Source organism: Stegodyphus dumicola, chromosome 11 (assembly GCF_044657685.1).
Source record: "Stegodyphus dumicola isolate Sdum_Otavi_A_Nest chromosome 11, ASM4465768v1".
In the NCBI taxonomy this organism is placed as follows: Eukaryota; Metazoa; Arthropoda; class Arachnida; order Araneae; family Eresidae; genus Stegodyphus; species Stegodyphus dumicola.
In genome coordinates, this window is record NC_140778.1 from 101,489,269 (window position 1) to 101,508,306 (window position 19,038).

The following is a 19,038-nucleotide window of genomic DNA, read 5'->3' on the forward strand; positions in this document are numbered from 1 at the left end:
ATGAATATTAGCATTTATCTCTGAAAACATTAAAAAAACATGTGTGACTAGGCCTTACCAACTTTTAAACAAATTGAGCTTAGATAGGTTGCACTGTTAAATACTTCGTAAATTTAGTTCTTCAATTTCAAACTTCTTCATGAAATTCATCTGACATGGAAACAGGTTTTGATTCCATGATGATATGCATTTTTAAAATTGCGTTTAGAGTTTGAAGAAATACATATTCTGAAAAAAAAATTATAACTAATTCATTACTCAAAAAGTTTTTCGTACATTCCTGCGTTCTATGTATTTTAAAATTGAGAGTAGCTACGTAGATGCTCGAGGCACTTAATTATTCTCCTAAATGAAACTGCCGTGCATTTTTATGCACAGCGGTGGATCGGGAATAGAATCCTGTTCTCTTATTTTTATTCTGATTTCGTACTTAAATTCTTTTTTCGGTTTGCTCTTACCAGGAAAAGCTGTCAGAGGCGTAATTTAGATATTTCACTCTCAGCGCGTTTGATCCACACTTGATTGTAAACTTGACAGAATTTGCAAGAAATTCTAAAGTCATTGTCTAGAGATTTATTTTCAATATTAAGCGTAAATGCATATTTCTGAAGTGAAGAAACGAGTAGTTTGAAAATTTTTCAAGAAAATTTATTTGTGCTTTAATACGTTGAATTATTCTTCATTCAGGAACTCCACAGGACGATGTTTATCAGTATAAGTAGTATTTAACTAACAGTAAAGGCTTCCTGATAAACTTTAATATGCTGGAAGATGTTCTATGTCCCACGTGTTTAGCGTTAATAGAGTTTTGTCAGCAAAATTATGTATATTTTTTAACTTCATGAACATCCGTTCTCTTTCTAATTGTGTTTCGACAGGAATGAAACAATTAATGTTCAGAAATATACCTCTCGGCTGCCGCTGGATCTTCCACTATGGGCAAAAAAGACCTAACATGAAACTGTGAAGACTCAGCCTAACAACTAACATTCAAAATTATATAAACCTTAAGTAGCAGAGGCACTATCTAATGTTTGCCCTGAGATGGATTTAGCGGGAACTACCTTTTATTGAAACAGTGGCGAGCATTCCAATACCTGAGCAAAATTCGTACTTATAAGCTCTACCACACTGAATGTATTTTTATTTTAAATTATTGACGTGACTCCAGCCGACTTCGGCTTGTCTACTCGTAAATGTCTACCAGAAGTGATGGTCAGTTTATTATGGAGGCATCTCGTAGGTGAGTCACATTTGCCTCCTATGAAAGAACGGACATTTACAACCATGCCTTCTCCGTGATTCAAACCCAGACCCATTGGTATCGCAGTCGGTTTCCCTAACCACTATACAGTCTGGGCTGCGAGTGTAAATTTGGATAACTTTCTGATCTGATCAAATATTGCTGGATGAGCAAAGAAGTATAGAACACCTCGCAATGCAGGAGTTAGTGAAACTTATGAACAGTTGTCACAGACTTTCTAAATATGAAATTTTTTTATGTTTGTCCAAAAACTCAGAAATTGTTTGCCTTCATTTTTCAACACAAAGGCTGCTGCTGAAAAAATAAATGTTTTTGTTATTTAAAAACCTCAAGTACTTAAATTACTCATCATATGCTCACTTAAATTACAACAACAATTACGTCGCATAATAAAAACGCACAACGAAAATCTTAAAGTATAAGTTTTTATTAAAAACTAACTGATATATTTACATTGATGAAATTGCGTATTTATATGGGTATGAAATGAAAAATAGATAAAACGTAATTAAAAATGTAAATAAATTTTCTCTAAAAAAAACCTGTTACTTACTTACAATAACTGCTATACAACAACAGATATTTGGTGACTAAATTGCAGCTCCTTGGTCCAAAAAATGTCTTCAGTTCTGAAATCTATAACTATTTCAAAATGGAGTAAATTCTGTTTCAAAATATTAGAAAAGAGACACTACTTAGAGCTCTAAAAAAACCCACTTGATATGCTTGTAGTAGATAATTTGTCCAGACACAGATTTTAAAACTCCGCCCAGATGGTACGGTGGTTAGGGGTGCCGACCGTCAAACAGAAGGGCCCGGTTTCGAATCCTGGAAAAGGAGTCGTTCTAACTGTCTGTCGACTTATAGAAGGCGACCTTAGCTGTCTATTAGGTGCTTCCAAAATAAAATGGCCACAATTTCCCGTCTTAAGAGTTGCTAATGTCGAAAAACTGAATGCTCGCCAGTGGAAAAAAAATTTAATGAGTTTTCCAATTACTGCACTGGCTGGCTTAATTGTACATTGCTATGAAAGGTTTTAATGCTATAATGGATGGGCTGGAAGTGCAACAGGGTAAATCTGGCATCTAGAAGGTATCCTCAGACATCGTTCCTCTACTGTCAATGATCAGCAATGTAGTAAGAGATTAAAACAACATAGAGAACTTTATGCACATTTCTCTATGGCTGCAAAGAAACAAAACTTTAATGAGTTCATAACTGAAATAATGATTTTGGTAATCCCGTGAAAATTAAAGCACTAAATATTCATTAAAATCTTCCAAAATCTTCTTTTGCTTTGAAAATTCCAAAAATGCCACCTAAAAAGACGGTGATCATAATTCCAAAATGCAGTTTCTGTTTCTCTACATTTCTAGCTCGCTATTTTTCCATTTCGCTGTCGCGCTCTTCTAATTAAAAAAACATTCTTCGTTGTTTGGCCACATTTTAAGATTCACGTGCACGATAATATTTAAACGTTTATTTAGAAATATTCTTGTATTTATGCATACGGCCTATCAATCATAAATCAGGAGTCAATGTTTTCTATGAAAGGAAGGGAATCAGTTTACCATACAAATGTAGATACCCTTTTAAATATGACGGATGTAAATATGGTTACATCTCGTAGTTTTATCGAAATAGGATTCCATATGCTAAATGAAAACTGTAAACATTTTATTTATTTTAATTAACCACTTATTTTATGTTATGCATCTTCCCTGTGTGTTCTACATTTCCGTTTTTCTGACAGAATGTCAGATGTAATGTAAATTTTAGCTGTGTAATGTAAATTTTAGCTGACGCATATTTAATGGGGGTGGAAAGAAATAGTATTTAAAGGAAAGTTTTTAGACTGTTTAGTGAGAGCGTGTTCTGCCCGCTTAAGGCCACGTTACTAGTTTAAATTCTACATTAGCTGTCTGCTTCAGAGTTGCTTTATTCCTGCCATTAGTGCTTGTCATGCCCATATAGCTTTCAGCCAACTTCCGCGCTGATCATTGCTAAGTAGCCTTTAGTTTAGCTTAAAATTTAGCTTTGTTTTAATTTTAAATTTCTTTATTTTGTGATACGCCACTGTTTTCTAAGCAAAAGTGCCTTTTGTTCAAATATATTACGTTTTTAATAAAAGGAGGCTTTTACAATCTTCTTACGTTTCTGTTCTTTATCTATATATAGCGATAATTTTCTTAAAACGCACTGTAATTTCTCATTACAATTTTGAGAAGGTTCTCCGTACTAAACATTAGTTTTTCATAGCAAGAAATACAGGTGTAGTATAATACCTGATTATACAATTGAGAAAGTTAATATTTAACATGCAGGTAAAGCAAACCAGCAAAAGCTCAAAGGCGCTCATTAAAGCATACTTAAAAATAGACATAGCTAAGCTATCACCATAATTCTGCCATTTTAAAAAGGCTAAATTATTTTATATAATAATATTTTCCTTCTCCTTTACGTTAACTGCATATCAATTTCCTGTACCTATTTGTTCTTTAATTTTGAAATGCGTTAATCTAATATTTAGTAACACAATTTATCATTCAGTACGATAGTTTTTCGACTGTACAAGTGTTGAGGTGCGGGTACCGGAGCAGTATACCTACTCTAATACAATTAGTTGTATGATTTTCGATCAGATGGATGACATGAAAAGAATGAATAAGTAGAGGGTGAAAGTTTACAGTATTTTTAAGAGTTCATATCATACGCAGTAGTGGAGTAGTATTTCGTGAAGACGTCAGGATGGTATCATTGTTATTATTGTCATTATTGTAAACATTGTCAGTTTGTCAATCATTGGTATCACCAGCTCCTTAGCCGGTGATACCAGTGTAAATAGCGTTAAAGTCAGTGAAATAACATGAGCGATATCATCCAAACTTTACCTGAGTCGCCTCGCCTAGCAGCTTGCCATTAGCAATATGGTTCCGGAAGCAGTCGATGAATTGTATCCGAGGTTCGAATCCCGCGAACGGGCTGGCTGCATGGGCGTTTTCGTGGTTTTCCCCATGTGTAACGTGTATACGAGCCAGTTTCCCTTAGAAAGTCCTCAACGAAGGCATCCCTCCCCTTAGGCAGATAGCCCTCTAAATAGAATAGATTAAATAGATAGAATAAATTTTCCTTACCTAGTTGAATCACGTAAATTATGTTAAACTTATAGAGGTTAATATAAAAGCATTAAAATTCAGATATCCGCGTTCATTAATATAGATGAATATTAATATTTATCTTTCACAAATTTTGAAGATCTGAAATTACCCTTTACTAAACTTTAAATAAATAAATGTAGCTTTTACTAGTTACTCTCAGATACTTCGGTAAATTAGTTTTCCAAATTTCTTCATGTAATAATATATCTGGTATGCAAACAAGTTTCGTTTCGATACTGCCATGGCTATTTAAAATTATGTTTAAAGCTTGAAATGATAAATTTTATGAAAAAAAAAACTGATAAATCTATTTGTTACGCTCTAGGTTTTTCGTATATTCAGGTTTTATATAAATTTTAAAATTATGCAGACGTACAATATAAAGTACCTGAAATGAAACCACTTTTCTAAATCAAACTGCTTTGTTTCTTTTAAACAGAGCCGTGGCTGTGGAATAAATTGTTGTTATTTATTTATTGCAGTTCATTTTGTATTCGAATTTTTAAGTTCGGTTTGCATTTCATCAAAAAAGCATTTAGGAATTTGAGTTAGGAATGTATGACGATGATTTTGCACGATGTTAAACTGACGGAATTTTAAAGAAATTCCAAAATCCCTATCTAGGGATGCATTCTCACAAATATGTGTAAATGCACGTTCTTTAAGAAAAACAAAATTAACAATTTGAAGCAAAATGTTTCAGAAAAATAATTGATTTAGACTTTAAAAATTTTAAGTTTCATTCAGGAACGCTTTTGTTAAGCCCCACAGGAAAGTTTTACCAATACACTATTTAAATAACATTGAAGGCTTTGTGCTAAACTTTCAGATGTTAAAACATATTCTAAGTGTAGCGTGTTAAGTATTAATGTAGTTTTGTCTAGAAAGTTTCTAAATTTTTAATCTTCACGATGATCCGTCCTATTTCTTTTGGTGATTCGTTCTGGATCCAATTACCAGTGTTGATCAATTTTGCCCATTGTTTTCTGGTGGATCCCCAACTTTAAGCAAAAGAAACCTAATATTTAATTTTCCACGTGTTCCAATAATACACGAAGCTACATATTTACCGATAAGTAATCAAATAAACGGAACTTGCTTGAATACAGTCATTTAACTGCATAAGCGTAGAGCAGAAGTATGCAAACTTCACTAGTATAGGAGCCCATGATAGATTTTATGAACATTTGGGAGACACAGCTGGATTTCGAACAGCAGAAAATCCATATTCACATTAAAAAAATCATGAAATTTTGAAGTAAACTAATGCGAATTTCGCATTGTTTTGTGAATCTATAGCTGCCTAAAAATGAGGAGCTTTATTTTTTCTACTTTGTGTTCAGGAACTTGTATTCACCAACAAACTACTGTACGATGAATTTGAGCCTACAAAATTTTATTCAGCTCTTAAGTTTTTATTAACTGGTACGGCTAACAAAATAGAGATGAAATAACTAACAAGTTTTTAAGAAATGTAATAGCGAGATGTCAGAATAGACGTTATAGCGAGAATATCCCAGAATACCGCTAATGCTTGAAAATACCAGGAATACTAAGAGTTCACTTAATGTCCTAGATATATTCACTTACATTGCGTAGGTATGCATTTTACGTGTGTGCATAATTTTTCATTCAGTTTATTCGGTGTCCTCCAAGCGCAGTGGATATGTCTGCTGTTCTTTCTTGATCGCCTTGCTTATATATATATATATATATATATATTTGGATGATCTACATGTTTCAAGAAAGTGTCTATATTTGTCTACATCTTGCAAGGAAAGGTTATGGAAGAAAACACCCACTCACACGAAATCCGCATATGGTTCTTGGTGTGGCACATTTTTCAGTTCATGCAAGTTCACTTTATGGGAACATTTGCATTTCGAATCTATCGTTATGCAAGCCACCACTATGTATTTCATTAGCAATGTCTCCAACAAAGCTCTGAAATGTATCAGAAGTTTCAAAAGTTTTAAATGTTATTTAGTCATTTTCTTACATTCTTCTTATATTTTGTTGCATTCAATTTTTTAATTTTTTATCGATGTTTTGACTACTCGTGTGCAAGCTTTTAAAAATTATTAATCAATTATATACACTGTCGAAAAAGGTTGGAGAGGTGAATTTTTATATTCGCTCAAAAACTGCTACACTTTTACAAGGTAGATAACTAGACACTATTAGAACTTCATAAATGCGAAACAATACTTAAACGGATTGATTGATTGATTGATTTGGAGCTTACTAAAATAGGACGCCAAATCAAAGACCGAACTAGCCGTCTCTTGACGTTTTGATGCCATATAATGCTGTGTATTTTTAATTCCAGAATTCTCACTTAGGTACCTGCTCGGGATAATTTCAACACGAGGCTTTCTGTCCACGTATACTAGGTTGCAGAGAAGTACTGCGTTTTGTACTAGAAAACCCTGGATGAAAAATATCTGCATCAAACGTTTGGAGCTTAAAGGACCATTGATTAGCAACCACCTCAGAAATAACAAATAAAAGTTCTTTATTGAATCCATACACCAATATCGATGATGATGATGATGATGATGATGAACGCCTTGAAATCAAAGCCAGACAGATTTTCGTTTACACTACCACCGAAGCCGATTATAAAGCTACAGTTGATAAATTTAAGAAAGCACAGATTAGTTTTCATACGTACTAAATTTCTTCAGCCTCTTCAATTAAAGTTATACTTAAGAATATCCCAAGATCCTACACAGAGCAAGCAATTTACGCAGACTTAAAACGCAGAAGCTTCCCTATAATTAAAGTAAAGCAATTCACGAAGAAAGCAGAAGACCAAATTATCCATTTACCTATATTTTTCCTTGAACTAAAAAGAAATTCTGCAGGAGAGAAAATTCATCAATTAAACAATATTTTTGCGTGCGTACGGGTTCGTTATGAAATGAATCCACATGTCCGATGAAAAATGAACAAAAATTTATTATTAACACAACAAAAAATGCTTAAATTTTCTCAAATTATCATGCAGTATTACAGTATCTCACAGTAGTTATCTTTTAAGTACTCAAATGTCCAATAGAACGTAATTCAAAACAGCTAAAGAACGCTAATTTGCGAATTCGCTACAATCAACAAGAGCAGTTTTCTAAACAACAACAAACTAAGCAACAACTACGAACTGAGATGTTTTCCTCCTTTTATAAGATTTTAAAAATCACGCGCTAGAATTTTCTGGTACTTTCTCGAAATCAAAAAGACATATTTATTTATTTAATGTTAAATGCACGTGCTCTTGTATTTTTAATTTTCCGGCTTAGCTTCCTTCTTTTAATATTCGTCACGCGCTGCACTGCGCGGGAAATAAAACCAATTAATTTATAATTGAACTAACATTAGCTTTTTAAATACCAAATTCGTAACACTGCCCCCTTCCCAAGGACTGCACGTCCCGGGCAGTACAATCCCTGGACAGGAAGCTAAACTTACAACTGTGGCATAAATGCATTAATAAGCATTACATTACAATAATAAACAAACTGAACAATAAATAAAACAAATCAAATGCTATCAAATACAAATTAAATACAAAATGCAAATCAAATACTAAATACAAATCAAATCAAATACACATTTAAAAACAAAAAGGACCATGGTCTTATACTATTTACAATTATTTACATTACGTACTATGGCCATAGTAATGAGCTAACCTGTCGTAATGAACGACTTTAGGTTTAGAGTTCGAAGACTTACGAATCCGAACCACGACGTCATTTCATACTTCTAAAACCAAAATTTTCCCGTCCCTATACCCTGCCTTCTGGTGCAACTGCACCGTCGTTTTTTACATTGTGAGAACCATACATTCAAACATTCTAGGTAACGTTGTTTCGTCATAGTGCGAGAAACATACATACATTTATGCAGATTCTTCCTTATTTAATTTTTTAAAAAATAGTACAGGGTGAAATTATTTGGTGGCAACAATTTGAAAACTGATACGCTGTTTATAGTGAACCAACGCAATACATGTTATATTAAATTGTAAAAATCATTCACATTAATAAATTCAATTTCAAGCTTAATATTATTCCTGACTTTTGGACTTGGGTTTAATGGAAGTGCTAGTAACAGATTCAATATATGAATAAAATTAAACGCTTCGGAATGACATATTATGAAAATTTCGGACTGCAAATAATATACCACGTTTCCTCTTAATTTGCAAAGGTCATTCGAAATTAAGTACTAGAATCCTGTTTAGTTACTTCTTTATTTATACTTAGAAAATGTGTCTATTAATTATTCGATCATAATAACAAAGTATATAGAAATAAATTAATATACAAAATAATTACATTATAATAAATAGTTACAATTAATTTCCACTTCCACCCCCTGTCAAATTGGGATTGCAAAGGAAGAAACCTTTCCCTCAGGAATTCGCCTTTAAACATTTTCAGGTAAGAAACTAAGAAATACAAAGGAACTTTTCCTATTTTCTGCTGACTCCTATGCCTGAACTGACGTAGGTCACGAAGTTGCTATTTCATAGTCGAATGATGGAATATTAACTTTTGCAAACACTGAATTTAACCGTTTCATGTGCTTCCAAGGGCTCCTTTTCTGCGTCTTATACGGAAATGCGTTACTTCACCATATAGGAAGAGGGCCCTTAAAAACTTAAAAGAAGACGAATTCTATTATATTAAAATAAGAATTCATAGTAGTATAAACTCTAAAAAGAAAAAAGAAAAGCGAAAGGGAAAAAAATACGAAAAAATACTTTTAAGTTTAAAGATGAAAATGTAGTTCAGCAGGACATTTAAGGGCCCTCTAAACCTTCGGGCCCCTGTGCGACGGCATTCCTTGCATACCCTTATTTACGCCACTGGACTAGAGACAAAATCACTCTGATTTTGAACTCTGATCAAAGACACAGAACCTTAGCTACGCTCATGAAGGATGAGATGCAATTCAGCACGTTTAGGCAGAAGAAGGAAACACCTTTAAAAGTGGTAATCCGCGGTCTTCCTGAAGACTCAGCTGTTGAAATTAAAGCTGAACTTATCAGAGATGTATTTCCTGTACTTAGCGTCTCGCAGTTCACAAGGAAAATCGAGGGAAAGGAAGTAAAGCTCCCAGTTTTGTTTGCTTCATTCAAGAGGAATGGTGAAGGAAGGAGTATTTACAAAAAGAAAACGCTGCTTGATCTCCGTGTCAAGTTCCGAAGATTACGAGGTAACCGAAACACAATGATCTACTTTAGGTGTCAGCGGTATGGCCATGGATAAATTTTCTGCAATAATGCACCCAGATGTCTCAAGTGTGAACAGGGTCACCTGACCTACACCTGCAAACTTCCTAAAGATCAGAAATCTACTTGCCCGAACTGCAAAAAGGAACATATTGCGAAGTCTAAGATGTGCGAATTTCGGCCGAAAATTTGTGAAGCAGCTGCCAAGAAGAAACTGAATCCTGCGCGGCAAACTTTATCAGACACATCGCCGCCGTTGTCTGCATTCTTTACCCCGAAAGATGTGAATTTACCGACAAAATCCCACTCAGATGCTACATCTTCAAAAATGGACACTTCGATAGACGAAAATCTGCAGTTGATTGCCCTCAAATTCTTAGAATTTGCGCAAAAATGCAAGCAAATCCAATCTCCGCAAGGAAAAGTTCACCTTGCTTTAGGAATGGTTGAAGTGATAAAACTAGACTTGTAATTTCTTCTTTTCTCGGTAAGATGATTTCACTAGTTTCTATCTTCTAGTTCCACAGTCTCCGATGGATGGCGCCACCTGACCGATCTGACTCGCTGATGCGCTTCATCTCCAGGTCTGAAGCTACTCCTCCACATGGACCTTATAAGAAATAGACTAACCCAATTGCGTTTTCTCCCTTGTCTGGCGCGTTCCCGGCTGTCACCTTGATCACATTCGGAGGACTAGGGACGACTTCCAGAAATTAGCAATGGTTGGCTATTGCAGCGCCTACAATTGTCACGAAAAAGCTGGTGGTAGTGCCTCATTTCACAAGTAAGAATTTTTAAATATTTTTATTTTTGACACTGAGATTGCTCTTTAAATACTTAGCATGTTTTTCAAGCATAATTAACGTTCTAAATAATTATAAAGCTGTTTCAGGCTTGTACATATTTTTAGCTTTTCCTACGATGTAAGCGAATTTGTAACTTCTTTTAGAAAATAATATTTTAAATCTGAACTAACAGAAGAATTCAATTAAGTAATTTTCTCTTACAATTACTAAAACTATAACTAATACTAAACTATAGCTAGATACTAAAATGCTTAAAAATGAATTTTTGAAAGTTTTCTGTAAAATTTATAATTTTTTGCTGCTTTTTTAAATTATAGGTAAATTTTAATTCCTAGCATTATAACTAATCAAAAATAAGAATATTTAAGAACGAAAAGTATACATCTTATATAGCTGGTTTTGTTGTTAAAAGCTCAGCTTATAAAGTAAAATGTAATATCTGTTTCTCAGCTTTAGTTTGAACAGAACCATATGATGGTTTGCTAGGTTTCAAATATTATAAATCTGGATGTAAAGGTTTGACTTCTCCTTCCAGTGACGTCCGAATGATCTGCAAAAATGCAGAAATAATTTTTAGGCAGACTGAAAAGAAGTTTAAATTCAATAAAAAAAATATTCTAAATTTCATGACTCTAAAAGTCTTAAAAAGCGTAGGAACACATATATTTCCTTCTCTTCAAAACCATATTATGATGATGGGCCAGATAAAAACCACCTGATTAAATTAATTAAAGCAGTGATATTTCAATATTTAAAAATCAGAATGCATCATGCAGTTGCATGTTACAATGAATCTAAACAGAGAGAAAATATTCGAAGCAGATTTACTAAATTAATTTTATTTAAGAGTCAATAAACCATATTATCTGTTTCTCTTCCTCTCTCTCTCTCTAAATATATATATATATAGGTGTGTGTATTTACATTAATAGATAAATAGATATAATCTTGTTTTCACAAATATTTGAAATAAAAAATGAAGTAAGCGAATTTTTCAATGCAACAAATATCCTAAATTGTTTACTTTCATACATATGTATTTATGGATGTATAGTCATTCTGCTTAAAGTATTTACAGGTATATAAAATTACAAGGTTACTTTAGGGCATTAATAAAAATTTAAGATTGGACATATAATATCTTGTATTTTATAGTAATTATTTTTTTAAATTTATTTCTAGTTCTGCATAAGATTTTTTTATTTACTGCGAATTATTTTTTTAAATTTTTCATTACACTCAGAAAAGTTTATGCTCCGAATTTTATGAGTTATTAATATTGTCATAAATGATCATCTTTTAATACCATAATAATTTTGAAAACAGAAAAAATAAATAAAACAATCCTTGGTTTCTATAAATATTTGAAATGATAAATATTTGCTACTACTGCCTGAAAATGTTCATAAAATTTTTAAAAAATTACCAAATCTTGTTTAATTTTACCTTATTTGTTTCATAGCATCATGTACTATCAATCTTACTTAATTTTACTTTATTTCTAGGGAAAAGTAAATTCATAAATTTTTTGCTTAGAGTTTTTACCGTTTTATCAAAGTAATGATGTTTAGACAAGAATTACGCTTATGCTCAAAATGCACTAAAAAGTGGTTTCATGAGATATATAAAATCCTATTAGCAAAAACTGTGATTTTTATTATCTCATCATTTATAGAACGTATCACATTTAATAATTAAAAAGATTTATGTGATAAAAACGTCATATGTTTCAATGTTAAGATAAACTAAATCGTCTCTACTCTCTCCTCCCGACATGTGTGTGAGGCACGCCCCGCCCACTGGGTTAGTCTATTTCTTATAAGGTCCATGCTCCTCCACTTGTGATGCTATGCTGACACCTCCCTTTTTCCACCTCCTGACTCCTCACCCACCAGTCTAGTCTTTTCACCGTCATGCGCCCTTTGGCGTCAAGAGCTGGAACCTTAGCGTCCTGATAAAACCTTAAGCGTCAAGAGCCGGAAACATTGCGTTATAACAGCAATATCCCGGCATAATCATGGAGGTAGGAAAGGAAGGAGGGGCCAGTCGGCACTAGAAGTGAAGCCCTACTTTGAAGCTTGGGTCACCAGATGGGGTGTTCTTTGTTTACATTCAGAAGCTCGCTTGACAGGGTTCTGATAAAATTTCGACACACGACAGGGCTAAATCGCAGAATAGGCTGCATCAGTCGATGCTGTGTTTACTTCTCTTATGCTTGGACACGCCTTTTTATGACGTAATATTGGTTACGCCTCTTCTTAAAAACAAGTTATAAGTATGCTATAGCTTCGTATTTAAAGAAAACTTAAATTATATTTTAACTGAGTTGAAATGGTAGGTTTATAATGTTCTGCGCGAGATTTTTTAAATTATAAATCTACTTTTGTGTGTTGTGTGGTAGTGTTAGCATTTAATGCAACAAATTATTTCTCACAAATGTATTATTAAGATACCAAACGATCCTTAGCAAACGATTAAAAATATTGAATGCATGAATTAAAAATTATAACCGTAATTTCTGAAAATACAGAAAAGCATTCTTTTGCTTAAAGAATGTTTTGGTTATTGATGAGTGTGTCTAAATCGGTGCTTACTGCAGAATGGACGAGTATCTGAATCTGGATTTTTTTAATCAGTTGGAGCGAAGAGGCGAAAAGAGCGCTATTGAGTAGTGTATGGAGAAAAGTTTGATTGCAATATCATATAAGTGCCCAATTTGTGGAACAAATATGAAACTAAGACACAATAACACGCCGAATAAATACTAATTCAGAAATCAAACAACAAAAATCAGCGTTATATTTACAAAGTTTTCACAGGACTAGTTTCGATGGTTTTACCGAACCACCATCTTCAGCTGCAAAACCGCAAATGAACAAGATAGGAAATAATGATTAGATAAGATAAGAAAGCCTGGACAAGAATAAGCAAGTGGCGCCATCTGTTGGTAAAACCAGAACTAAAACATAATTTCTTTAAAGGCCGAAGGCAAATTTGGATTGGAATTAGGATCGTTAACTAGAACAGAAAGATTTTTATGAATGTGAAATGCCTCTAGAAAATCCAGTTCTCCAATGGAAGATGTTTTTTGAATAATTTTGGCAGCAGAGAAACTGAAAGTGTGGTTTTCGGACCAACAATGTTGAGCAACAGAAGACTTCTGTGTTTCCTTTTTTCTAACATATGCCTCATGTTCCTTGACGCGAAATTTTAAGGCTCTCTTAGTTTGGCCAATGTAAATTAAACCACACTGGCAAGGAATCCTATAAATACCCCAGGAATTCATATCCGGAATGGGGTCCTTGAGTATGGAACTCGGAATTTTATTGATGGGAGAATAAACAACCCGAAAGTTAAATTTCTGCAAAATATGTGCAACTTTATAGCTAATTGATGGAAAGAAGATAACGCTGATTTTTGTTGTTTGATTTCTGAATTAGTATTAAATATGAAACTAGTAGAGAGACGGTTTTGAGACGTATAGACGATTTTGAGTGGTGCACAATGCCGAGTTTGTGCAATTCTGGGATGTTTTTTAAGTGAAAATAGATCGATGTGCACATGGGCAAAGCCAATGCGGTGCGCGATCCCGAGTTTGTGCAATTCTGGGATGTTTTTTAAAGTGAAAATAGATCGATGTGCACATGGGCAAAGCCAGTGTGGTGCGCAATGCCGAGGTTGTGCAATTCTGGGATGTTTTTTTAAGTGAAAATAGATCGATGTGCACATGGTCAAAGTCAATGTGTTGTGCAATGCTGAGTTTGAGCAATTCTCTGATTTTTCTTTAAGTGAAAATAGATGGATGAACACATGGACACCGAGTTTGTGGAATTCTTTGCTGTTTTTCGAGCGAATACTGATCGTTGTGTAGAAGAGAAAACGAGGTTGTGTGTGATGCCGAGCAGTAATGTAACTTTATTTATGTGCAATGTTTAAGATATCGTTAATGTATTTTAAATTTGTATTGTTGTTTTAATTGTGAATTATATTTAAGACGTCATTTTTCATTTAAATTGTATTTTTAATTTTTTGGCTTTGATATGTTTATAACGCTTTCCGACTTACGACATATATCGATAGCCCGACGATCTACTCAACAGTAGCAAAATCGTTAACTTTAACTCTTGAAGTAACGTTTACCTCATATTTTAATACGTAGTGTTTGGTATCGTAATTGCACTTGATAATATGAGTTCATTGATAATATGTGTGCGCGTGCGTATGTGAAGCATTGCTTAGTGTTCCAAGTTTGTAGTATTTATTTTATTATATTATTTTCTTTCATTCTGAGAAATTAATTTTTTTATTTATTAATGCGTAGATTTCTAGCATGCCTACACAGAATATGGCGTGATTTAGGAATTTTAGAAACTGATATGAAAGCTGTGTAATGATGTTCATATGCAATAAAAAATATTCTTCTTTTTTTATTAATGTAAAGTTTAAAATTTTTAGAAATAATGAAAACTGTCTAATTATTGGTATGTAAGGAATTATGTCGTTACGTAGCAAGAAGGTAATTTGTAAAAATGATAAAATTGAAACGTTCCGCAATATAAATTTAAATTAAAAAAAAAATATTTTATTTGTATAAATAAAAAAATAATAATAATTTAATAAAAATCTTTGAAAATATTGAAGCTCTACAAGTATTAGAGACTGCGACGTTGTTTATCGTTTTAATAATTGGTAGAATTCGCTCACTGTATCATTGTAATTTTAAATATAAACAATTTATTATACTTATTATCAGTAATGCCTAAGGTTAAATGTTATAAATGTAAATTAAAAGTAAAGAATTTGATATTAATTTACAATAATAAACAATTTATTATTGTTATTTTTAAGAGAACATAGAAAGTACACCTAGTGTAAATGCGAGACTGCATTGTGACGTCATAAGCTTAGTCCCACCCATTTATGGACGTCACGCAGCTCCTCCTACTGAACTTTGTTGATGCAGCCTATTCTGCGCTTTTACCCACGACAGTTCCATACAAATCGAAAAAGGGACACTTTCGCATGAAAAAAACATTCATAGTGTGATGGATAATAGCAATTTGTATAGCTTAGTGACATTTACGCAAATATCACATCTTGGTTATTTTTCGATAACTAACAACAGCGCGATTTTGATTATGAATTTGTTTTGTAAAATTATAAGCTGTTGAACTACAAAAATATAAATTTTAAGAAAAATGTTATGCTTAAAGAATGAAAAATACCTTACGGTACATTTAAAATTGTATACGTCTTTCGATACCCTTTGTAGATTATTCGCTACTTTTATTTTATTTTCCAAACGGTAAAATATTTTAAATAAAACAAATTTTTTATCACATCCACGTAGTATTGTTGCATATTAATGCAAAAGCATGTATCTGCCTTTGACAAAATACATAAATATTCATTAAATTAGTTATAAATGCATTTGAAATGAAGAATTTATTCACTTATAAACAACTGTGAAAGTACTGTGAAGAAATCTAAAAATTAAATATATCTAATTTATAATGATTATAAATGTTATCTAAATATATAATAACCTTAATATTGAATTGTAAACATAAATTGAAATCCTGTTGACAAATACGTTATAAAACTATTTAAGCAAGAATTGTTCGTATTGGAAAGCAATCTGTTAAAAGGTATTGTAAAGCAAATGCTATGAGATGCGCACTTAAGAACGTAATAAAGAGTTTTGGATTTTGTATTGTTGAAATGAAAGGTAAAAAAAAAAATCTGATAAGTATAATTAAAAGAATTATTCCCCTTACATTTTATAATAACTCAGTTACAAGTTTTAAATAATAAACTTATTTTATTCCCTTTCAGAAATGTTCAGAGAAAGTCAAGTACTTTTTAAAGTATTTCGCTAATTCCTAATAATTCTCTAATTTAAAATGAACCGAATAGAGCATTAATTATAAATTGACTTATATTTTTCGATTTAAAAGATGCCTCAAAAGCCAAAAAATCATGTCATATTTAAGAAAGTATTTTAAGAAGAAACTCTATAAATAGAAAAGGAATAATGTATAATTTTAATATTAATAATACAATAAACTTTGATCTTAATTTTTGTACCTTAACCGAATAAAATCGAATTACCTTAATTTTTTTTTTCTATTGTAATTAACGAAAACTTGTGAGAATATTTCATTCAAATTAAACCATTCTGAGAAAACTGTCCTGTGAAAAGTATAGCATTTAATTCCGTTCAGAATGAAATGTTGTTTTCACATACTTAGGATTCTGAAATCCCACTGAATTCAATGGTAAATGATCCAATGTTTTGGTCACTACCTAGGGATCGGCGGTGCTTCAGAGCAGGGTACGGGAGAAATTTGTTTAGGGCGACTCCATCTTACTTCCTACCTCCATGGGCATAATCGATGATGATGATGAAGATGATGATTACAAAGCCCAATTCACGTTAAATCAGTACCGCAATATTTCGTTACATTGCTGTTGAATTCATTGCAGAAACTAACGCTCGAAATAATTGATAAATTATTTAACATGTCAAATTCACTCGCAAAATTCTAAAACCCTTAATGGAATCAAGAACAGGTATTGCATTTAGCTCGTGCTGTTAAATTACCACTGCTCTGCCTGGGACAGGTGAGACAGTTTTTTAAACACCGTGGAAATGTCATACTTTGGGGTATAACCTCAACTTGCAATTTTAAAAAAAAGAGAGCGCAAGAGTAAACGAAAAAACCGGTGAGTAGCAAACTCGTTATAATTTTTATCGTAATAATTATAATCTCAAACTTCGAATACAATTTTAAATATCGACGGCATAATGGAATAAAAACCTGTTTCCATGCCAGACGCATTTCCTTAAGAGATCTGATAGGTTTTTACATTTTAAGAACACAATTTCCGAAGAATTTGACAGCCCAACATGTATAATCTTCATTCATGTTGCTTAAAAGTTAGTAAACTGCTATCACAAATTTTCTTAAAATGTCGTCAGAGATAAATGCATGTCGTAAACGAAAGTATTAGCACAGTTTCCACTTCGACATTTCCCTTTACCATCACTCGCTTTCGGTTTCAACTACAGAGAGTTTTTACCAGTAGATCATGTATGCCCTAGGCCTTTCAGATTGGTATCAAATAAAAGATGTACTATTGGTACATCCGACACCCGGAGGCGTGGAAAACATTAAAAAAACTAATTTTTGGAGTTGTCTGATCGTGGGAAAGCAAGTTTCCATAGATCTTAAGTAGTAAAGCAATCATAAAAGTAGTCGCAATCTGTCTCTGGATAGATCATAGGTCTTTGCTTTTTTACTAATTGTAATCGCGAAAAGTTTCGGGCAGCATATTTCAACGAAAATATCCATTATGACCACAATCGATGCAATTTAACCAAGGATGTTAGAACTAATGGAGATGCCCTCCGCGCAATCCAAGTGAAGCCAAAAAACTACTAAACCGTGCCCTTAGTAGTCGCGGCTTAGAAAGATTGACGTGCTCTAACCACACCCAATTTTGTTCCTGGTAGTCGTAAAGGATAGCTGATTCTTCCCGTCTCTTTCCTTTACTTTTCTCGCCATTTCATTTTATTTCTACATTATGTAATTGCAATAATTTCTACAATATGTAATTGTATCCTGTAATTAATAAATGCTAGCATTGAAAGTATTGTGAACACAAAACAGTAACTATGTACTCAAACTATTATTTGATTATAATTTCTTATTCTAAGTATATATAATTCTCAAATTTTTCATGTTATAAATATTACTTATGTTTCGAAAAAACTTAATTTGAATAAACAATGATAGAAATATGTAAACTTTACGTTGTTATTTTAAAACTCACACAACAAATGTGACTAAAAATCAAAATTAGTTATCATATATCTTCTTGAGCACAAAATAAAATGTAGTTAAACACCTAAAAGGTAAGACCTGTAAAGTAATTATGATCAGACATTAAAGTAAACTGTTTTCTTTCCCATGGAAAGCTAGCCACTCCCCCTCCCCTTGTTTACTGATCGTTTTGCCATCACATATAAGTTAATTACGAATATCACTTTTATTATTATTATGAAAAGGTAAATCTGAGAACTATATATGTTTCTTCGTGTACTTTACACAAAGAAAATACTCAAACTCTTTCTTGAAGGCCATTGAAACACACGTTTCGATTATTCTACTTGTTTATGCACGTTCTAAAACATTCTTTTACATGGACACGAAGTCTGAAATGTAGACATTACATTACTCGGACTGTAACAATGCAGTGCCTTTTAGGCCTTTCACATCTACGCACACAAAATCAGAAAACACACTGAGAACTTGAAACCAGCTTGACCTCACTTCGCTTAGTAAGGTAATCGTTTTCTTGTCCTCACTTGGCGTGGCTTATTTCGTTCCCCCTGGCTTCACCATGGAGGTAGGAAAGGGAGGAGGGGCCAACCTGTGCTAAAAGTGAAGCACTGCTTTGAAGCTTGTGTCACCAGATGGGGTGTTCTTTGTTTACATTCATAAGCTCGCTTGACAAGATTCTGATGTATTTCGACACACGACAGTTCCATACAAATCGAAAAAGGGA